This window comes from Panthera pardus, unplaced genomic scaffold (genome assembly GCF_024362965.1).
Source record: "Panthera pardus isolate Hobbes unplaced genomic scaffold, ASM2436296v1 HiC_scaffold_13, whole genome shotgun sequence".
Lineage (NCBI taxonomy): Eukaryota > Metazoa > Chordata > Mammalia > Carnivora > Felidae > Panthera > Panthera pardus.
In genome coordinates this window covers 88,646,664-88,671,589 of record NW_026526688.1, presented here as the reverse complement: position 1 = coordinate 88,671,589, position 24,926 = coordinate 88,646,664, and the positions used below count along the sequence as shown (strand labels likewise).

The 24,926-nt window shown below is 35.6% G+C and overlaps 1 long non-coding RNA gene across 1 annotated transcript; it reads right to left on the bottom strand.

Moving 5' to 3' along the window:
• LOC109249329 (uncharacterized) lies at nt 1-24,326 on the bottom strand. The gene is made up of 3 exons (XR_008421673.1): nt 24,204-24,326; nt 17,520-17,717; nt 1-2,058 (listed from the first exon to the last, which is right to left on the bottom strand). It is a non-coding gene; the product is annotated as an uncharacterized LOC109249329 (long non-coding RNA).
• Nucleotides 24,327-24,926: the final 600 nt, after the last annotated feature.

Below are 24,926 nucleotides of genomic sequence, written 5' to 3'. Positions count from 1 at the left end.
TAAGGAAACTGACTTTATTAAATACATATGTTTCAAATCCTGTGTTATGCTACTTTTATATGGATTCTCTCAATTCTGTATAGACATTGTCACCAAATAATAAAAGGGTAAGTAGAAGATTAGAAGTTTGTGTAACATAATTAACAGAGCTAACAAGCTGTATCGGTTGTTGAAAAGTTTTTAAGCTTTTATTTCTATTTTGTCATGCTATCCTTCAACTCCTTTAAAATCATGTTATATAGACAATTAAATAGAGGGCATTTTAGAGCGAGTAACCCAAGATCATATGTACCAATACCCTCTTAAAACTCCAGCTAGTAGGAAAAATATTTTCATATAAAAATTCACATAAGAAAAGCTGAGAAAACATTGTATTCGTTTTCTGTTGCTGTACCAAATTACTAAGCATTTCATCACTTAAAACAACATGAATTTATTTTTCACAGTTTTGTAGATCAGAAGTCCCATGTCCTCAGCTGGTCTCTCTGCTCATGTCTGACAAGGCCAAAATCAAGGTTTCGCCAGAGCTGTATTCCTCTCTGGAGATCCAAGGGGAAAATCTGTTTCCAGGCTCATTCAAGTTGTTGGCATGCAGCATAGGTCCTGTTTACTTGCTGGCTGTCACCCCAGCCCCACCTTAACTTCCAGAGGCCTCCTTCTTGGTAATGGTATATCTCAAAGCCAGCAAGAACAGGTGGAATACTTCTCACAATGTTATATCTCTTCTGCCTCCAGTTCCTCTGAGGCATCTCTCTCTAATCTCAGCAGGGAAAGTGTGTCACTTTCAAGGGCTCCTGTGATTAGACTGGGGCCACCAGATAGCTAAGATAAGTCAACCCATCTCAAATCCCATGGTCTTAATCACATCCGTGAAGTCCTTTTCTGACATATTACATGCAGTAGTCCTCCCCTTTCCACAATTTCAGTTACCCCATCAACCCTGGTCAGGAAGGAGATGATACTTGTGATGTGTTGTCAGAAGGTCAATAGTAGCTTAATGTTACCACACAATGCCAACATCATTTACCCTGCTTCATCTCATCATGGAGACATTTTATCATCACACATCATGACAAGAATAAGAAGGGTGAGTGAGGTACCATAAGACACTTTGAAAGAGACCATATTCACTTAACTTTTATTACTGCTATTTTTATGATTATTCTATTTTGTTATTACTATTGTTAATCTCTTACTATGCCCAATTTATAAAGCAAACTTCATCACATGTGTGTATGTATAGGAAAAAACATAGTATATAATATATATAGCTCAGTGGTATATACATAGTGTTTTCTGACAGGTACTATCAGTGGTTTCAGGCATCCACTGGGGGGTCTTGGAATGTATGTTCTGTCCATAAGGGGTATTATTCAGTCAAACAGAAACAACTTCATTAACAACCTAAAAGTCATAAAGTGGGAACAGGGAGGTTTTTTCACACTGAAAATAAAAAGCCATCATTTAGAATTACTTCAGTCCTCTCTGGGGGCACCTGGGTGGCTCAGTTGGTTAAGCATCTGACTTTGGCTCAGGTAATGATCTCATGATTCTTGAGTTCAAGCCCCTCGTCGGGCTCTGTGCTGACAGCTCTGAGCCTGGAGCCGACTTCAGATTCTGTGTCCCCCTCCCTTACTCACTCTCTGTCTCAAAAATAAACATTTAAAAAAAAAGGATTATTTCAGTCCCTTCTGGATAATAACATAGCATACTATTCTTGTTATCTTTGGATGATTCTTTTGAATTAGTTGTGATTACAACCTGAACTTATATAAGTGAATTCAAAAATAGTTTGGCAATTGCTAAAAATATTCAAAACAGACTTGGCTATATATTATTGCAATGAGTTCTTTAATTTGCTAATTTAAGGTCTGTGTCACAAATATTATAGAAGTTATTTTCTTTTCCTTCCAAGTGTTTTAGCCCTGATTTTCCATCCAACCATTTTAAAGGTAACAATTTGATTAGCAGTGTATTATGATTTCATTAAATGTAAATATTAAACATAATTTCCTTTCAGTCTGCTTGAGAGATGCATATGTCATGAAAGTTATCCATCTTCATTCTATAAATAAAACAGAATAGCACAACTATAATAGAATAAATGCCAGAAGATGTTGCTTTCAAAAACAGTAGATTACTAATTGACCTTTTCTGCATTTACCATACTCTTTATCATTTCAGCAGTTAGCTATCTTTCTGACAAGTGAATTCCTTAAAAATGTGTATGACATTTAACTGGATAGAGTTATTTGTCATTGAATAATTTAATGTCATTTCTTATTGCTTCAATTTAAATGGTTGATCTAATTTTTATTTGCAATGTACCATTTGGATGACTCATATTATATTGGTTAATGTCTAAATACTTTAAAAATTTAGATGAATGTGCTTTTCACTTGTCAACATAATCAAATGGGGCATATGGGATTTAAATTAAACAGTTGATTATATCCCATGATGGAATCCATTTACTTTATCCTCTCCCTTCCATTCTGCTTATTCACATCTCCTCTACATCTTTTCAAGAGTCTATTTTATGTCTCCAGATCTACAATAATCTCAAGAAATCATCATAGCTCCGTGATTGATGAGCTCCTTGCATTAACATCCCCATTTTCTTCTTTTCTTTATTCTAAGGTCCAGGGTGTATGTTTACCTTCTCCTTTGATCTTCTGTATTCAAATTACACCTCCTTTCCTAGATTGCACTGAAAATTAATTTCAGTCTTCTTCATAAAAGCCTTTACATAACACTTTCTTTTTTATTACCTTTTGCTTGCTACAGTATTTGTGGTTCATTAACACTTATACCTATTAATAGGTCACCTATTTATATCTATCGGCTTCTAGCAACATTAACTTCAATACTTTTTAGTAGTTTTTCATATACTTTTCTGAAGATAACATGTATTTTATCACCTTCCTGATGTATATTCCATTAAATACAGTTTTGAAAATTGTAGATAAATTGCCACTGTACTGAATGAGAGAGATAAAGAAAGAGCGGAACTACTAAATAAATCTGATTAATCAGTTTTGTCCTACACAGAGAGTGATGTGGTGAATTATGTCTCTACTAAATGTGATACTAATTCATTTATTTCCTCTTTCCTACTTTGCTTGCATCTAATAACATTCAGGCTAAATATAATCTGTCATGGCTCCATTACATTCGTCTTGGAAGATTGGCTTTCCCTGGCCACTTACTACAACACATCATTGGTTGCTAACATGAGCTTTGTCTTCAATTCCCAAAGCTGACCTTCCATTTTGTCTTTCCTCAGTCTTCAGCCCATCTCTTAGTCTGCGGCACAAGTAATCATATCCTACATTCAGGAAGAATTTTATTCTGGTTTCTCCTCAGAATCTCTGTCGTTCAGCCTCTCATTTCTTTCTTTATATCAGTGAGGCTATATAGTCACACTTATTGAGAAAAATGTTATTTTATAGGGCTTTATCTTCTTCTATAAAGGAATGGAAGTGGCTTGCAAAAAAAAAAAAAAGGTAAGTGTTTTATAAACCACAGATGCAAACAAATAGAAGTAGTCAGTTGGATCACAGGGAAGATAAATTGCTAAGGTCAAGTTGCAAATTTATTTCTGATTTCCTGAAAGTCCATACAAAAGAGAATATTCTATTAATTAGTGGCTATATAGTATAGTGGTTAAAAGTACACATTTGGTTTCCCAAAAATGTTCACTGATAGCCAATAAAGTTTTATCTTTTGTGTCATTAAAAACTCATGGACTTCGGTGGTGCCTGGGTGGCTCAGTCAGTTAAGCATCCAACTCTTTTTTTTTTTTTTTTTTTTTTTTTTTTAGTATACTTGCTGCCAAAGCGAGCACAAGCATCCAACTCTTGATATCTGCTCAGGTCATGATCTAATCGGGAGATCATGAGTTAGAGCTCTGCATCAACCTCTGTTTTGAACGTGGAACCGGCTTAAAAGTCTCTCTCTCCCTCATCCTCTCCCTCTCTTGTGCTCTCTCACTTTCTCTCTCTAAAAAAAAAAAAAAAAAAAAAAAAAAAACTCATGGACTTTGTATATATGATTGGGTAAAATCCATTTCAGTAATTATTCATTTTTATTTTGCTATAATTATCCCATTTTAGGCTGGCAGGAATAACATAAAATTTGGCATTTCTTTATCTTTCCTTGGTAATCGGGGTTTTCTTTGCAAATTTTTGTGTCACGTTTTGTTTTCTTTTTTGTAGACTCTCTTCACACATTAGGAATATCCAATCTTTTTGTGAAATATGGAAATATATTTTTCAGTTTGTCAATTTTTACTTTTGCTTTTGTGTACTTTTCTTAGAATGTCATTTCCTGTAGTAATGCCTTTCTTAGGTTCTATATTGTCAAATTTATCCATCTTTTCTTTAATTCCTTTAGGGGGGATAAAATTATGGGTAGAAAAATTCTCCCTACTCTTAATAAAAGTTGTAAAAACTTTCACTTTGTTATTATTATTTTAATACTTATATATTCGTTTTTAAAACCCTGACGCATTTGAAATTTATCTCAACAGATTTGGTGAGTAATGTATACTATTTTCTTTTTACCACGTGGCTACTTACTGCTTTCAAGACTATTTATTAGTGAAGCATTGGTCATAGCACCAGTTAGATAATAAGATCTAATAGGGTCTGAAACCTTTCTTAAAGGATGCACATATTTCTCTGAGTTGAGAACAATACATGATATCAATTTACCTTTAGTTGGAATACATAGGTCTGGGAACCAAGAGGTAGACAAAATAGTTCTCCCAACCTGTACTCAAAGACCCTTCACATTCATTTTTCCCTTGTTTTTAATTAAAAGTCTTTTAGTTTAGAGAGCTAGTCTAAGGGAGTGGTGTTTCTGTCCAGGTATACAATAGTTGTTCCATTTAGCTGCAAGTTAAGAATGCCATCTAGTCATTTGGGCCCTTTGAGTCTCTGAGCCAAGGGTCAGAGAAGTGTTTGCTCTACTGGCTTGGGTGACCGATCCTTACTATCAAGAGGAGTTAGCGTTTCTGCTACATAATGGGGGGAAGGACATGTGTGAATTCTAGAGAATTCTTTAGGGTATCTTTTGGGATCTTATATCCAAGGTTAAAGTTGGTGGAAAGCTACATCAACTTAATACAGGCAGGAGTACTGAAGCCCAACCTTTTCAGGGAGAATGTTTTTGACTTACCCTATCAAGCACAGATACCTGAGTTGACCTTTTAGATGAAAATAAAGGAAACTGTAGGGGTCAGTGAAAGGAGGAAGACATAAATAATCATGGTAAGATTAGAAGAGCCTCTGCAATGTATAAGCCCCAAGGCCCTATTCAGGCACCACTCACACTGAACTCATATAAAAGGCACATACTTGGAGCACAAAACTAGTCATAGAACACAGTGTCAAAGGAAACTCCTAAACTATGATTTCACAACTTAAAAAGACTGTGATGGGGAACCTGGGTGGCTCAGTCAGTTGAGTGTTCGACTTCAGCTCAGGTCATGACCTCACAGTTCGTGTGTTCGAGCCCCACGTCAGGCTCTGTGCTGACAGATCAGAGTCCGGAGTCTGCTTCGGATTCTGTGTCTCCTTCTGTCTGCTCCTCCCCCACTCATGTTCTGTCTCTCTCTCAAAAATAAGTAAACATTAAAAATTTTTAAAAAGGACTATGATAACGACACACTTATTTCCTTTGTTCAATATGCCATGGTGGTGGCAATAAAATTTAAATTTATAAGCTACAAGATATCAGGTTGAAATTGTACCTGAACCAGAGGAAGAATGATCATCACCAAATGATAAATGCATCTTTTGTAGGAGAGATGGTTGCACTATGTTAGGTAGGGGTATGTTAGTTATTCTCGCCATTTCTGCTGCCTCTGAAGTCTGTTTGTGGAGCTCCCTAATGGGTAAATTGGGGCAGAACCTGGGGAATGGTTCCTTCAAAGACAACTCCAACTCCCAGTAAGTATGCCTTCCAGCGTTGCAAATTCTGGAATGCTCGTCACTATTTTTCCCCGATTCACATGTAGCCAGGATCCTGGATAGAATTCAGATTCCACAAATCAGGTACTCTCATAGGGCATTTGGCTATGAAACACGGTGAAGCATGACGAGCAGGATGTGAAGCATTACTTTGCTGGCAAGGATAGTGGTAGAAGTGGCATGGTTTGCTCTCAACACATGTCAGGAGATTTCACACCTTCCTGCAGGGGTTGTGAAAGCTTTAACTACCTTACAGGGGCAGAGTGACACTGGCGCCTAAAAGCTATTTCTAGAAGCACAGGCTGTAGTCTACTATTCTGGCCTTCCAACAATTTCATGAGAGACCTAATATGTGACAATAAGTACCTGTAAGCTTAAACTACTAATTGCAATTTCTGGTGTGTGCAACTAAATCCGAAGTGAAACAGATAATATTCTTATGAAATTTATACAGCCCTTGCTAAAACCAATTTCTTACAGAGATACTATACCAAGCTTTACAATTAAGCAAAGAAAGGAAATATCACCTATTGAATTCTTATTTTCAAAAAAATAATAAAATATTGTAACTATTAGTAACTGGTATCTATAAAGAATGGCAATACGCAATAGATGCCCATTGAAACCGTGCCATAGTCACAATAAAAAATATTTTTATCAAAGCAAAGAATGTATTATTTATATGGCATATTATTGTTATTTTTCTAGGTGTAATATACTGAATAAGGCTATGCAGCAAGATTTTTGTTATAACTTATTAGTGTCCTTTTTTTCTTTCCCAAGGTCTTATGTTTACTCATTTCCCAAGCAGTCCCTAATTACTTGTTTCTCCCTCCATTGATTCCTAGTAGATATAACAGTTGATTGTATTATGACAACCTGGATAAACCTTGAGGGAATTATCTTAAGTGAAAAAAGTCCAACAGTGAAAGAACAAATACTGTATGATTTCACTTATATGTGTAACCTGAACAAAAACAAAAACAAACCCAAGTTCATAGATGTAGAGAACAGATTGGTGGTTGCCTGTGGGGGAGGTGGAGATGGGTAAAATGAGTAAGGGGGTCAAAAGGTGCAAACTTTCAGGTGTAAGATAATATGCCTTGGATATGTAATGTACAGCATGATGACTATAGTTAATAATACTGTATTGCATATTTGAAAGTTGCTAAGAGAGTAGAAAAGTTCCCATAAGAAAAAAATTCTGTGTGTATGGTGACAGATGTTAACCAGACTCATCGTGATGATTATTTCACAATATAGACGAATATCAAGTCATTATCTTGTACATGTGAAACTCATATAATGTTGTATGTCAATTATACCTCAATAAAAATAAAATAAAATAAAAACTTGGTTGTAAATTTGTACTATTTTTCCCCTTAACTGTTCTTTTATGAATTAGATTTTCCAAATGTAAAAGGCAAAATATTCTTATAAGGAAAAACAAGATCAAGGAACCAAATGTCTCCTAAAAATCATAGATCTTTGCCAGGTATTTATAATACGTTCATTGTACAAGTGGAACATTTTATACAGGCTGTAAAATGGTATTGTATATTAAAGACAACAACAACAACAAACACTTATTTGGGGGGAAATTGTTCATGCTTCCCAGAGATGATATTCAGACTCTATTCACCAGCACTAGCATTTATCCTAGGTACTAAGTGTTATATAAGTTATTATTTTGAATATTACCTTAATCTTTTCCAACTATAACAGAACCTATCTGCTCCAAGACTGAATAAACCTCATTTAAAATGCAGACAGGATGGGGCACCTGGGTGGTTCAGTCGGTTAAGCCTCAGACTTCGGCTCAGGTCATGATCTCACAGTTCGAGATCCACATCAGGCCCTGTGCCTACAGCTCACAGCGTGGAGCCTGCTTCGGATTGTACGTCTCCCTCTCTCTGCCCCTTCCTCACTTGTTCTCTCTCTGTCTCTGTCTCTCTCTCTCTCAAGAAAATAAATAAACATTAATTTTTTTTAAATAAAATGTGGACAGGAGGCCAGAAGGAGGAGCTCTCCCATCCTACCACTCTTGGTCAATTGCCAACCCCAAAAGGAAGAAACCTATTTTATTACTTCAGCAGGAGGATGGTAAAATTTCTCCTTGCCCAACAGGCTCAACCAATAAGAAAACACTGCAACTGAGCCAATGAGAAACTATCACCACCCTAACCTCTCATTTTCCTCCAGTGGACTTTGTTCAAAGCAGCTCCTTCCAATCTCCTCCTTTTCTCTATAAAGTAGCATTCTTCTTTTTTGATCTCCTGACCTGTCTATGGTTTTTCATACTTTAGATGTCCTGAATTGCAACTATTCTGCTATTCTTGAATAAACCCATTTTGGTGGTAAAATAACTGGCTATTTTACTTTTAAGGTTGACACTGCTACCCATGCCAACGCAGCCTAGTATGGCTACTCTTTATGATGTCATTTTTAACAAACTCATACTCCAGAGAAACTTAAATTCTGGAGTTCTCAAATATCCAAAACATTTCAATAGGCAAGGGTTTAAGGAGCTTCTTTTCAATCTTTATATAGGCTATTTTCAATCCTCCTCCAAGATTTCACCCCCTTGTTTACTCCATCAATTTCCAACAACTTAGTTCCCAATGCAGCTGCTGACCCCCCCACCCAGCAACATAAACAAAATAATCTTTAGGTAATATTCAGTAAAGATATCACTGCTGAAATTATGCACCTCTGCTCTTGACAACATAAAGCAGTTCATGACACCATTTACCAAGATTTTGGCCATCGTGTTCTGGTCACTAGCGAGCATGCTATACTCTCCAGTGCCCTAGAGGATATATTTTTATATGGCATTTTGGGTGATGTAAACTCATGACATATCCCAAACTGGCTGAACTTGTCAACACTCCTGGGCCTTGCCTAAGTCTCTTCAGGAATGTCATAGGTGTGGGCAGGTTATTGGCCTGTCTCAGGAACTGAGACCACCAGTCAATGACTTGCTGCACAGAGGGAAAGGAGGAGGATGATACTTTTCCTTTGACCTGAATTGCTATAGCCCTGGTTCTAGGGCTGAATTTCCTTTGACCTGAATTTCCGTTGACCTGAACTGCTATAGCCCTGGCTCTAGGAGGGCAGGGTGCGTACGGAGGTGCATGTCAGCAACACGAACAATAGCAACAGTCATTGGGTCCAGAACAATGCCATGGATCTTGCCACAGATCCCCCTGAGACCCATTCGACTCTCAACTTATTTTTTTGCCTGATGAAAACACCATAGTAGAGAAAAGGTAAAGGGAATTTTATTTATTTATTTATTTTTTTTTTTTTATTTATTTTTGGGACAGAGAGAGACAGAGCATGAACGGGGGAGGGGCAGAGAGAGAGGGAGACACAGAATCGGAAACAGGCTCCAGGCTCCGAGCCATCAGCCCAGAGCCTGACGCGGGGCTCGAACTCACGGACCGCGAGATCATGACCTGGCTGAAGTCGGACGCTTAACCGACTGCGCCACCCAGGCGCCCCGGTAAAGGGAATTTTAAAAGCTGCTAACTGTATATACTGTGAAGTAAGTTTACTATATAACAGCCAGAATTTAATATCACACATTTCTACTTATTTCAACCTCAACATATCACCTCATATCACCTCAACATGATGAGGATACATACATATCATATCACCTCAACATGATGAGGAAAAAAAAGAAAAAAGAAAACACAAAACAAAAATCACCCTACAAATTATCCAAACCATATCTAGCAAGATTAGTAGAGTTATTCATATTGGTTTAATTTATACGCACAAACCCAGAGGAATTCTCCAAAAATTGAGAACTTTTCAGAAACGTTTTCAAAAGGTATATTTTAAACTCTGAAATCTTTTCAAGTAGTTTCCTCCTCCATCCACAATGCAAGATAATGCCTCAGGATTCTACCATGCTGGTCACACTTTAGTTTTTCCTCCTTTAATCTCAAGAATTAAACAAGAGAAAAAACACTGAAGGCAGTGGACACACAAGTAGTCCAGAGAGTATTACTAGATTTACACTACATTTTGATGGACTTTTAGGGTGAAAGGTAAAAATCACAATTATTTTGAGCGAATGGTGAAAAGGCAACACTTAATGTGCAGACTCTGTCTTCCTTACCTCATCTCTGTGATTGTAGTCAAGCCATACACACACCTATGCTATATTGTTTATCTTTAATATGAGCTGAATACTCACACTGACTTCTCCAGAAGTGCTTTGGCGAATAATTAACAGAAAGGCCTCCCTGAAGATTAATGATGTGGCATAGGTTCCCAGCTAAAGCTACATAAACACTGCATAAAAGGAATGCATATAAATCTCTCATACATATTTTATACTGGACAACACAGCCATCTGGGAGGATGCAGGAGATTTATGGCTCCAGTGCCGCTGTTGTATGTAGTTCTCTCAGTGTTTTTCACATCTCAGTAGTTTTGTCTGGGAAGTTGTTTTAACCATAGTTTCTCATCCATTATCATTAGCAAATTTTTAAGCTATGACCTAAGTCATCTGCTTTAGCCATTTATTACATCATTCACTCAAGTTGTGGACAAGTTTTTTTTCTTCCTGCTTTGAAGTCTATCATGATAAAATTTATATAACGGCTTTAAGCTCCAAGTGTTTTATTTATATTCATTCATTAATCTGCTCAGTACTCGGCATATTATTGTTTGTAGTGTTTTCCTGGTTTCAGAATTAGCAGGTAAGTTTATAAAAATGTTACACTTAATAAATATTCTTAATAAAATAGAACTTTACCTCTTTATCTTGCCTTAAAGATTTTACCTTCTCTAAATGGTTCAAGCACAATATTACTATTGGTTACAATTAAAAATAACTCTGGTAATATTTTTTACACTGTATGTATTTTTCTCATTTTCCAAAGAATTTCTATACCCTGAAATGATAGAAATATTTAATGTGCATCTTACTAACTGATTCCTTTTATCACATCACTACTAATAAAACTAAATGCTGAAAGAGATTGACTTAAGATAAATCTAGGAACTGGTATGTAGCTGGTATGTAGTAAGGCCACTGCCAATCCCACTGAAAAAGACATGTATTAGGGATTTTATTATGGTTTGAAAGCATGCCAATTTTCTTATTTGTGTGTCTTTTTAATTTGAGAGGGAAAAGTAAGTGTATGGAAGCCTTTGAGATCTGAATGTAGTTGGGTAAATTGGAAGATATCATTTCACATGTCACCAAGGAATGACTCAACCAAAGGTCAATAATTGATTGTGTTACTCTATCCCAGATAGAACCAGACTTTGTGGAACAAAGATGAATATAAGATAATTCTTAATTTCAAGGGGTTCATGATCTGATAATTCATGTATCCAAATCTTATAACAAAATAGCTCAGTATCAAAAGAGATATGCAAGGAAAGAACTACACATTAGAGTATGATTTTATTTTTCTGTTCCTGTGGGGAAATTGGGAAAAAAAATTTAGATAAGACTTCAAATGACCTTGAAAAAGAATTAGATTTTGGCAGAGAAAAAGCATTCCAGGTTGAAGAATCAGCATGAACATGAACAGAAGATATTGTCTAGAAAGAAATTTGGTCATGGATATCTATTATAGTGCAAACTAAAAAACAAATGTGGATTTATTTCTGCGAAAAATGTGCCTTTATCTTATTTCCTGAATTAAATTAAAAAAAAATTAAAAGTAACAAAAAGCCTACTGAGAAATGTAAGACTTTTTCCCTTATATAAGTCAAAGAATCCAGTCACGAGGTTCTTATATAGCTTTCCAAATATATTCTGTGTACATAAGTATATACATCATTAATTCCTGTTTTAACTTTAATAGTAGCATAAGACATATAATTACCCTTTGTGATTTTAAACATCTCTCTCTGAGATTGTTCTTGACTTACATTCTTCTTAAATCTATATAAAATGAAAGTTGAGTTGACTGGTGTTAGCCAAATAATGAGTTATAGTTTGACTGCAAGGATCTGCGGAATTGAATGTTTGACCAGAAAGTGGAGGCATCTTAGGTAGACTACCATTTAGTAGTGGTGGTAAAAGAGAGAAGCAAAATGAGACAACTGCTTGAAGAGCTATTTTAGAAGGGAGCAAATAATAATAGAACTAGATCTGTTTTGGTCGTAAAAAGATTTCTGTTTAATTCCAAATTCCAATGCTTACTAAGTCTACAAGTGTGGGATAATCACCTTTCTTGAGCTTCAGTTAGTACATTTATACATTGGAGAATAATAATAAGTAATTCACAAAATCCTTGTAACGTTGAAATGAATGTTTATAGGGTATTTTATCATTATGTACTAATTATCCACGGTTTGAAAACCAAATACTATGTTATTGATGCCTCTTAACTATGTATGTGTTATACTGGGTGAGGTTTTATTTTTGTTTTACATATTCAATTATTCATTTAATAGTTTGAGTTATATAAAGTAGAATACAGTGATTAATCATTTCATTGGTGTAATCCTTGACGCTGGAACAAGCAAACTCCAAATCAGTGGCCTCACCAACAGTGTTATTTTTCACTTATTAACCTAGTCCAGTGCAGCCCAATCTTCCTGGTTAGTGGGCGGCTGGCTTACTTCCCCCTAGAGTGACTCAAAGACTCAGGTCCCTCACATCCGGTGACCTCCCAGTCCTACAGGCCTCAGAGTCCTCTGCAACCAGACAGTAGAAACTGTGGAAAAGCTTCATCTACTCCTTAAATGCTCTTGTCAGAAAGGGGTACTTATTATTTCTGTTCACATTTCACATGACTACACATGCATGTGTAAAGCTAGCTGCCTTTCAATGAAAATTCTGCGTTCTGGAAAGAGGACCATAAATTTTGGTCCATAGCTAGCAAATTCAGTCACATTAATCCAATATTGTCATTCACAAATGAGGAAACTTAATACCCAGCGATTGTGAATTCAACTGAGATGGCTATTGTTTTCTCATGGTGTCTCTTTGTTCTAATGGTATTTAGTAATTCAATAGGTAGGACTTCATTAAACTATGAACAGTGTGAAAGGAGAAAATGTTAGATTATTGTATGAGGCACACAATAATGTTGGTCAATATATTTACATTTAATTATAGGATATAGCACTTCATTTTTCCTTTTAAAATCATTATTTAGTATTAAAGATTTATTATAAAATATGACATTGTTAAGAAGATCAATGATTTCGGTGCTGAGTCTTCATTTAGGAATTTGGCACCTTGGTTGCATACATCATGATAATGAAAAAGCATTATTCTGTTTTATGCTGCCTGCAGAATAAACAGTAGAAAAATGGGAACTGCCTGTGCTGCATGAACCAGTGTTTAACTGTGCAGAATACAATTGAAATGGAGGATGCTAAAAATTCTCAAAGCTGTATTTGCAAAACTTATTCCAAAGTTCTTCATTAATCAGCACAAATATTTTTCTAAGTATACATTTGAAGGCCTTTGCATCTACACTCAATTATTGAGGCAGCAGGAAAATTACATTCTTTGCATATAAAGTATTACAAAGTTATTCAAAAAATACTCCATGAAGCTACTCAAAGAAGATGCTGTACTATAGGAAAAATATCCCTCATGCTGATGTGTCAATTATTGAAATTTCATCACTGTATCTAGTGGGATTTTTACCAAGAAGATGAAATTGTTTTAAAATCCTGATTGAATAAATGAAGGAATATTGTATTATATAAACAGAGATATTTATTCAGCCGACCACCAACTGAACACCTACTAGGTGCCAGGCACTGTTATGGATGTTCTGGATACTATGGATACAGCATGGGACAAAACACATGACTTCCCCAGTTGCCCACTTTTCCTTTATTTTATAAACCTGGAACTCTTTCTTTTCTTTCTTTCTTTTTTCTTTCTATTTCTTTCTTTTTTTCTTTCCTTTCCCTTCCTTCTTTTCTTTTTTTTTTTTTTTTTTTTTTTTTTTTTTTTTTTTTTTTTAAAGTACACCAGCAAGCAGGGGAAGGGCAGAGGGAGAGGCAGAGAAAGAATCCTAAGCAAGCTGCACATTGTCAGCACAGAGCCCAATGTGGGGTTTGATCCCACGGATTCTGAGATCATGACGTGAGCCAAAATCAAGAGTTGGATGCTTAACCGACTGAGCCGCCCAGGCACCCCTGGAACACTTCCTTTAAGCAACAAATTGAGAAATACTATACACAATCAGGAAGCTGCCTGTGAGGAATGAATTTGCTTGGGTTGCCTTCTTTGAACATCAGCACTTTCACTAGGTGTGGAGTAAAAATACAAGTGGACAAGATTAATTACAATAGCCAGCAATTCCAACAGAGGGATTGTACTAAATGGTGAGGACCAACTCTACCATACAGAGGAAGAGCCAGCAAAAGGAGAAGAAGCACATTTGTAAGAAAATACCCCTGAACATACCGTGTTTCCAAGCACTAGGACTTTGAGAAATACTTACAGACTTTAAAAAAAAATAAGCCACCGAGTGCCTGGGTGGCTCAGTCGTTTAAGCGGCTGACTGCAGCTCAGGTCATGATCTCATGGTTTCTGAGTTCAAGTCCCACATGGGGTTCTGTGCTGACAGCTCAGAGCCTAGAGCCTACTTCAGATTCTGTGTCTCCCTCTCTGTCTGCCCCTCTCCCACTTGTGCGTTCTCTCTCCCTTGAAAATATGTAAGCATTAAAAAAAAATTAAAAGAATAAGCCACTGTAAGTCTTTTGGTTATGGAAATGTACCAGTGGCCAAATATATAATCCTAAAATTATTTTTTCTTTGAAGAAATTACCTTCTGGCATATCATGGGTAATATATTTAGAGGTTAATGAAGTTGATGCCAGGTTTCTGATAAGAATTTAGTCAAGACATGTGTTACATTTCTGGAAAGTAACCATGGCTTTTTGATTCATGACTTATACACATTTTGGTCATAATTAACAATTATTAGGCAATTTAAAAGTGAAAAATCCCTTAACAAACCTATTCTGGGGACAGGAGTCAGTTTTTAAAGTTGGTAACATAAGGGGCACCTGGGTGGCTCAGTGGGTTAAGTCTCCGACTTCAGCTCGGGTCATGATCTCACGGTTTGTGAGTTTAAGCCCTGCATCGGACTCTGTGCTGACAGCTCAGAGCCTGAAGTCTGCTTCGGATTCTGTGTCTCCCTCTCTCTCTGCCCTTCCACCATTCACGCTTTGTCTCTCTCTGTCTCTGAAAAATGAATAAACCTTAAAATAAATAAATAAATAAATGTTTAAAAAGGTGGTAACATGAGTCAATATATTTTAGTGATTGAAAGACATAGTTCGAAAGATAATAGAATTCCTATAAAGCTCATGATAAGTTAAGTGTAAAACACTTCTGACTATGTCTTGGCTTATACTTGATACATACAATAGAAAAATCTTCTATGAGTGAAAAGTTCATAAATATTTTTCATTCATATGTTATGCTATTACTTATACATTGCATTCCATTGCTTGCTGGTAAAGGGTAAGTTTATATACCTGTGTGGATAACAAACACAAGTGCTATTTAATTATGAGATGATATTACACATATTGAAATATATCCATTTTGTCTGATTTGTGGGTCTATTTTAACAAGGACTTAGCATATTATGTTTTGATTCTTACTTTTCTATATCAGCATCAACATTCTGCATCACTTGAAAACATCACTAATAAAAGAAAAAAGGGAAATACTATATGATTAATAGGTGATATAGTTTGCAATTTGTATCCTTTTTATTTAAAGTGTTATCCACAAATTAGCATGATCAACATCACCTGGGAGTGTATTAAAATCAGAATTTGCATTTTCAAAGATCCCCAAATGACTGTATGACCATTATAATTTGAGAGGACTGTCTCGTCTATGCGATAACTTTCCTTCTGTTTCCTCAATGCTATCAGGACCTATATTTTGTTCACATTTTGAGTGGTCATGTTAACCATGATCCCTTCCTAGCCCTGGGCAAACAAAGGTTGATTAGACTAAGCCACACGTGATCATTTAACTTCCTTTTTCTCTGACTGTTTAAGTAGAGGCATGTAATGCAACCTTAAAAAAAGCACTGTAGAAAACTTTTGGGGGGCTTATAGAAAAAAATGTCATCACTCTCAAAAAGGTGTGCAAAACAAGAACATGTCTCCTCGTAGATTCTGGATATTTTCATTCCACAAATAACATCTGCAATGACCACAACCCTCTTGAGACCTTTAGGAGAGGACAAAGGAAGAGCAGAGAAGTTGAGCTATAGTCTGTAACACCTAGATTTCTGTTATCCAGCACAGGAAACCCTCTGCTTCCAGTATGCTTGTTAAAGAAATGATAACCCCTTTCTTGATGACCTACTCTCATTTGGTCTCTGTTACTTATATGAACAGATATAGTAACTTAAACTAATCATTTGAGTCAATAGTTAGATTAACCACATTATTTGTCTTTAAATCTGCACCTACTAAATCCACGGATGGGATCGCTTTTGTGGATTTGTGGTAGTAAATTACAGACAGATAATGACGTCTTTCCAAAGGAATGGCAGGCTCTAAATCAGAAGAGTTACTTGAATTAAGATTGAAACAGAAATTCAACTTGGATTTTCCTATGTGGATTTTTCTGCTGTTTAAAGATTAAATTTATTAGTTTTCTGTATTCCATTCTATCAATTTGGAAAAAGAGCAAAACAGTAGCCCAATTTGGATCATGCTTTTTAAAGTTTTTAGTGATCTCCATAAATCATAATAATTTAATTATTGCCACGTATAACTTCCTACAAAAATCATTTGGGGAAAGCTCAGTTTACGAAAAAAAGCTAAGGCTTACCCTTTACTTTTACTGTACACAACTAAACAGCATTTTTCATTAGATATACATTTCTATTAGATGTATATTCGTTAGATATGTATAGCATAAATTCTCCTAGACAGCACTGGTCTACTATATTGTACAAGGCAAAGCTTTAAACATATATTTTATTCAGGAAAACTTCATAAATTTTCAGCATACTAGGCCATTGCATTTTCACTTAGTGTTTATACGCATATCTCATTCCTTTGGTTAAAATAATGGCTACTTACAAAAGAGTGGCAGATGGTATTTTTCCAAAATTTGCTACAGGATTATTTCTGGTTCCAAACGTTATTTCAGAACATTGCCACTTTCTTTCAAGAGGCGCGGTTTATTTCCTCTTCCTTTGAACCTAAGTGTGCTTGTGACTGCTCCAACCAATAGACTATGGAGGAAATGATGCTCTGTAACTTTTTTTTTTTTTCATTTTAATGGTTACTTATTTTTGAGAGAGAGACAGAGTGTGAGCAAGGGAGGGGAAGAGAGAGGAAGACACAGAATTCGAAGTCAGGCTCTGGGCTTCAGGCTGTCAGCACAGAGCCCAATGCGGGGCTCGAACTCACAAACTGTGAGATCCTGACCTGAGCCGAAGTCAGATGTTTAACCGACTGAGCCACCCAGGTGCCCCTGCTCTTTAACTTCCGAACCAGGTCAGTAGAAGGACATGGCATCTGTTTGACCCTCTCTCTTTCTTACTCTGGAAACTCAACCACTTACTGTAAGAAAGCTCAGGCTACTGGAGAGGCCCCAGGTGGACCCTGGACAACAGCGAACATCAATTGCCAGAAAAGTGAGTCAGCCAGCCTTCAGCTAATTCTAGTCTTCAGCTCAGCCTTCTTATAGTCTGATTGAAACATTTCGGTGTCCAGTCCCTTGGAGTGTGCCTTGACTGAATTCTTGACCCACAGAATCTGTGAATAAAATAAATGGATGTTTTATACCATTAACATTTGAAATTTTATAAATGAATTAAATGTACTCACTCAAATCTTAGAAAGAAATTTCATTCAGTGTGTATGTTAAACTGAAACTTTGCTGGGGCGCCTGGGTGGCTCAGTCGGTTAAGTGGCGGACTTCAGCTCAGGTCAGGATCTCGTGGTCCGTGAGTTCGAGCCCCGCGTCAGGCTCTGGGCTGATGGCTCAGAGCCTGGAGCCTGCTTCCGATTCTGTGTCTCCCTCTCTCTCTGCCCCTCCCCCGTTCATGCTCTGTCTCTCTCTGTCTCAAAAATAAATAAAAAACGTTAAAAAAATTTAAAAAAAAACCTGAAACTTTGCTAATAGTAACTCAATTGGTCAATAGAGATTGGTTGGTCAGTAGATATCAGTGGATGTTAGGTGAAATCAGATTTGAATTCGGATTCTCTGTGTCCTGCTCAAATTGCTTAACTCTCTGAGCTACCTTACCTGAAAACTAGAGATAACTATTCTTTTTTCAGCATGTGATGAGATTATGGTTAAATATAAAGCATATAACCTAATGCATAGAACATAGTAGATAATAAATAAATATGTTTGTTATTGTAGCATATGTTTTGTTTGGATAATTAGAAACTTTATATAAACAATAGTAATTATGAGCTTTTACTTGAGTGCTTATATTGTATTAGGTACTCAGCATGAAGCTTGGTATGTGTTGTCTCAAGTAGTAGTTAATTTATTTAACACATTACATCATTTTGTACATATTTGATTTATGTCTCAGAGACTCATACAGTTAATTGATTCAATAGGTAAGGATGTCTTTGCTCCAAATCCTGTGTCAGTTACTGTTAATAAAAATGAAATTAATAGGACCACCTTTAAAATATAGATGAAAGATCAAAATACAGAATACTAATAGAAAATTGCTATATCTTTCACACAGACAAAAAATTCCAGTTTAAAGAGTATATCTAAATGTTTAGTAATGTAAAAGAGTAGTACTAAATAATAGAACTTACATAATTTCAATGTGGTACAGCCAAGGGCTGCCTTGTGCAAAGAATATGTATTGCATATTCTGTAAACATTTGGGTATAACATATAAAATCGAAAAACAATTGGTTGAGTTTCAATGTGCTACGTGTATTAATATGAGCTCTATTGATAAAGATGCAAAATATTACACTAATGATTCATTATTTCTTGATTTCATATTTGGAAGTGTAAGCTGAGAAAACTAATCATAGGAGCACATGCGTTTTCAAAAACATGTAACCATCTGGAGTATCTTTAGCAGCAGAAGCCAATATTTGTGCTGTTATTTTCATTATAGGCCTTTCAACGAAACTCTCTCCAGACAAGCAAGAAGCCAAGAAAAGAAATTAGTGGCCATTCAAGGACATGGCTCAAAGACAATTCTATTCTATTAGTGTATGTGTAGCTTTTCTTAAAGCTGTGATAAATTCCCCCCCCCCCGCCCCGAATGTGGTTTGTCCAAGAGCAACATCTATTTAGACCATAAAATGGAGGGCGGGGGGGGGGGGGGGAAGGAAAGCTCCATGGTTGATTTAAACAGCCTTCTTAATGTCAGAGAATTTTTAGCTGAAGAAAGACATTGCCTTTATTGCTAGCTTATGTTGAATGAATAATTCAGAATGAAAGCAGTTGCAGCATAATGATAAAATTACATAAATCAGAGTGGCTGTTGGAGCCAAATATCTGCCGAAAAAAAAAAATCACCATTTCCTACTCTTCTGTTTACTTAGATGGTGATTTTGTTTGTGCAGATGTTCCAAAAACTATCATTACATGTGTTTCTTTGTGATATTTATAACCTAATTGAATGCCTGCTCCAAGAAATTTTACTTCTCTATTCAAAGTATCCTTTAGACTGATTTGTTTCTTATTGTCCAGTGGAACCTGTACATTAATGACAGACAGAGTTCAAGGTAAATGACCATTTGAAAAGACCAGAATTGAGAGTGGGAAAAGGGAGGGAATTACTAATTATCAGATGCCTGTTTTACGCCAGGTGGCAGATGGTTTACTTTTTTCTTTTTCCCTCCCAACAGCTTTTTGAGTTACAACAATTATTCTGATATTTCAGATAAAAGTAGCTTAGTATAGTTTCTCATTGTGTAAGATCACACAACTACAAAGTGGTGGAATCACATTTGAATAGTTGGACTCAAACTTCCTGCTTTATCCAATATATAAGAGAATAATAATTAAAGCATCAGTGGCTTCAAGACAAAATATTTGTTAAAAAGAAAAACAGAAATTACAGGGGTCCCTGGGTGGCTCAGTCTATTAAGCATACGACTCATGATTTCAGCTCAGGTCATGATCTCATGGTTCATGAGGTGGAGCCCTGTGTAGGGCTCTGCACTAACCATGAGGAGCCTGCTTGGTTTCTCTTCCTCTCTCCTCTCTCTCTCTCTCTCTGCCTCTCCCCTGCACGTGCTCCCTCTTTCTCAAAATAAATAAATAAACTTAAAAAAACACAGGAATTAGAAACCTTTGAGGCCCAGAGTTTAAAAATAGGATGGACTATAGTACTCCGACAATTTAAGCAAATTTTATTTTAAAAGTCTTGACTTTTGGGGGCGCCAGCAACATGACTTTTTCCCTTATTAAGGCAGAGTCACATTTTAATACGTGGGTTTCTGGACTTACTTGCAACTGAAATCTTAGCCTGAAGCTCCCTGCTTGGAAACGGGCCTCTCCTCTGATGAGATTCATGCTAAACTCCACCACATGCCAAATCAACTTAAGAATAAAAAGTCCTATCTGCACAATTGTCTGAATAGCTTATTGATTCAGATTTTTTTAAATAGTGAGTTCAGCAAAATCAGAAGGGCAACAAAACCAATCATTTCAGCCCAGATGGTTCATTCCCTAGCTGCATGCAGTCACAAATAGAAGAGAGAGCTATCTCCATCAACATAAGGCAGCACATTGTCACTTCCTGTACGCATTACCTATTTCCTTCCCGAGAGGGAAATCAATGCAGCCACTTTTTGCCCGGCATTGCTTGAAATATTCATAGAAATTTATTTTGGAGAAGGTCAATTTTGAGGCATAAATTTTAATATTCTAATTGCTTACTTATAAATTATTTGTGTTTTCTGAATAAAATAATCCTTAAAAATAAAAATAGTATTTTAGCCACTGTTGGTTTTTATAATACCTCAAGCTTTGTGCTGTGCTTTTCTTTTCACAACTCTGTATCAAGGCAAATAATTGCATGACATTATTGAAGCTTTCAGGTTAAAGGAGGGTATTAAAGTTCACCAGGGGCAACATCCACATGAGTGCATTAAACAAAGAATTATCTTGGAAATGATCTCCATTATATATTAATTCAACTTCTATATGGATGCTCCAAGTAAGAAGGTAATTTCTATCTATATAACAAACAGACCCTTTGACTAACTTTTTGAAATTTTTAATTCTTTCCTCATACTTCAATTCTTTCACCTCTATTTACCATTAAAGAGGTCTGTGTCTTCATTTAAATGCAAAAATACACTTGATTTGCTATAAGTTAAAAGTAAGGGCACTTTATTGGAGTTGGAAAATTACCATATTTTTGACCTAATAAATAAAATATTGGCATAAGCCATTTTTATTTATCTATTATAGAGATTATTATTTTATGTAGAGAACACTAACCGTAGAGACTACTTATAGTCTATTAAACATCTGTGTGTCAAAGAGAAAGCTGGAAAATAAGAAACTATTAAGTTTTCACTTAATATATAACATTATTGTAGCTAAAACAGAACTAGACAAAATCATAATTACTGCATCTTCATAAATCTCAACCAATTATTTCATACATAGCTAATATTTAGCAGAAGATGGAAATGACTTTCTGGTAGCTAACATTTTTTTTCAAGCCTCTGTTGTTAAATATTGGTATATTTATCAATAATAGCCTCTTAGCCCAATTCTACATTTTCACCATTAAAGTGCGTTCTCTCTATAATTGAAGTATATTTTATATCACCAGAGGTGCATTTCGATCTGTTATATCAATATAAAACATAAAGGAGCCATTATATAACTTGTTATTTTATACATCCTTGTCTTTTAAAAATGCATAGAAAATAAAGATTTGATGCTGTAAACTTGAGATGCAGTTGCCATGACAACCAAGAAGCACAACACTGCAAACCACTATTCAAATGGGATTCGAACATCAGCAAGAATCTACTACATTATATATTAATAAGTTAGTCCTTTGTTTTGTTTTTAAATAGTATTTATTATCATTTTAGCACAAAAAGTTGGTTTAAGAAAAAGCATGCAGATATACAACAAATGAAATGTTCTAAGGAATTCCATGATTTTTCTAAAATTTATGATTTGCATAAATATGCCACAGTAGGAGATTTTCCTTTGTATAAAATAAAGATGTAAATGAATATAATATTCAGTGAATTAAACAGTTTTGCGATATCTTCCCTAATGTAAATTTCTCTCAGTGCACATGTCTAAATATAACCCCTCTGCAAATCTTCATGGGAATATTTCCAACTATGCTTTGTTCTGTCCACTGGAGTATCCTCATAAGTACATCAATGTACTTCCAAACTGGAGGCCCCTGGGTGGCTCAGTCAGTTAAGCGTCTGATTCTTGATTTTGGCTCAAGTCATGATCTCAGGGTTTGTGGGTTCGAGCCCCGCATCAGGCTGTGTGCAGACAATGCAGAGCCTGCTTTGGATTCTGTCTTCCTCTGTCTTTGCCCCTCCCCCACTCGCATGCACTCTCTCTCTCTTCTCTTAAAAAATAAACTATAAATATGTTTTAAAAATTATATATATAGACATATGTGTGTGTGTGTGTGTGTGTATATATATATATATATATATATTTCCAAACTGAACTCACTAGCTTTCTCTAAACTTACATTCTAGCATATTCCCTGAATTTTGCTACCAGCAACACTATCTTCCCAATCACCCAGGTTCAAATATCAAAGTCATGTTTAACTTTTTCTTTTCTTTGTCAGCATTATTTATTTGATTAACTAATCCTATTGAGTCCACCAGAAGAATGATAATCCGGTGTTCCCCTAATTTAAATATTGGTTCAATATTTGTTTTGTACTGCCAGAAGAAAAATTAAATCTTCTATTAATGAGAGCTTACCTATTTTGATGTTAAACATGCATATTTCATAATGTAGGTCCTATTGTAGAAACATAGAAATGGAAGCCAGAAGAGCAAAAGAGGTCAGAGGGGCAGGTGACAGCAAGACTGGAAAAGCATCTATATTATACTGCTTGGTTTTATCTGAGGTTATGAACAAACAGAGAAGTTTTCCAGAAAAGAAATTACTTAAGAAAATTTTGGAGAAAATAATTCTCATGGAAATACAGAAAATGACTTAAAGGGAGAGATTAGTGGCAGAAAACCAGCTAGAAATCTACTATTATAATTCAGAGAGTAGACAATGAGGATACAAAATAGGGTATTGATATAGTGGTATTTGAAAATACTTAATGAAGTGAAGACTTGTCTTGGCGCTTTAAAGCAAGAAAACACATAAAGGAAAGGAGAGAATTGCGTTTTAGATTCATCTTAAAGATAGTCAGAAATTTCATAGATAAATTGGGGAAATGTAGACTTCTTGATACATAAAAGAGAAACACATAGTGAAAGAATTTAATTAACTTGTGGCACTGGTTTACACACAATAAGATTATTTTTATAAATGAGAAACCTAAAAGAATAGGTAAACTGGAAAAGTAAAAATTTGCTTAGTATCTTTACGAAAGTCAGATTACAGGAGACTTTTCACAAAATTCATTTGCTAAATACACATCGCCTTATTTAGGATTCTGAACTATTTTAATGTAACACAATTTAATGAAATAAATAACTGGTAAACTAATTTCACTAGGCAGTTTTGATAAACTAATCTGAAATGATACTAGTAATATTCACACAAAAATAAGGGACTGTACAAAGGAAATGTGTATTTTATTTATAATTTTAGATTAAACATGGAATTTTGAACACAACTACAGTAGATGAGATTTCAACGGTTTTTGAGATTAAATGAAGAATAACAAGGAAAGGAACAGAGAAAGCTGAATGCCAACTGATTACAGAGGAGGAAGATGGTACAAAGCAAGATAGTTCATATGGCAGAACTGAAAAGAGGGTTGATCAAAATTGTTATAAGGATTATTTATGATAAGCCATGTTCTCCATTGCATTTCTCTAGGTAATATCTTTTCTCCCACCTCCGAAAGCATGTTCTGTGGAAACCACGTTAGAAAGTCTCCAGCTCCAGGAACATTGGGCAGAGATGAAACAAAGGAGAACCTCCTTACCCGAAGCAGAAGAAGGAGAAATCACCTTAACAATACAGTGACTCCTAAGTGTCAAACGTATCTGGGCTGAGAACGTATACCATGCAGGAAGGAAACTTGATCATATTTTTCAGAATAAAAACTAAATCACCTTGAGAATTATCTTTTTAAATTCAGATTTTGGAGTCTTCCAATGGAATGCCAGTTGCTCTGCCATGATTTCAAACACCGGCCCTCAGACTAGAGCTTCTAATTGTCTTTTCATCATTTCTAGAGGAGTAACAGATGGATAGAGGAATATTTCATATTTATATTTTGTATCTATGGAATGATAAATCACAAACTTCTAGCATTCATCCAGGAGTAATTATATGTGACCTGAACCACTGAATGTAACACTCCCCGCCCCCCCCCCCCCCCGGGTTAAATACTTTGAGCAAATTCTGAAAAAGTTATCCAGGACATGTTAGAAAGATCTTAGGTGATCCTACATTGTCTTCAAATAAAACAATTTTTAAATATTGTATGTAATAAAATATCTTATCTCTTTTCAAAAACTCTTCTGAATTTCATCTACAATAATAAAAATCACATTAACGTACTTATACTGTTTCTTATTTTTATAGCAGAAAATTAAGGCCTTAGACTTACCATAAAGCTACAGTAATCAAGATAGCGTGGTACAGGCAAAAGAATAAGCAAATATATTAATGAAAAAAGATTAGAGAGCTCAGAAATAGGCCACCATAAATAGAGTCAACTGATCTTGGACAAAGGAGCAAAGAAAACACAATGGATCAAAGACAGTCTTCTCAACAAAAGGTGTTAACACTGAACATTTATATGCAAAAACAATGACTTTGGACACAGACCT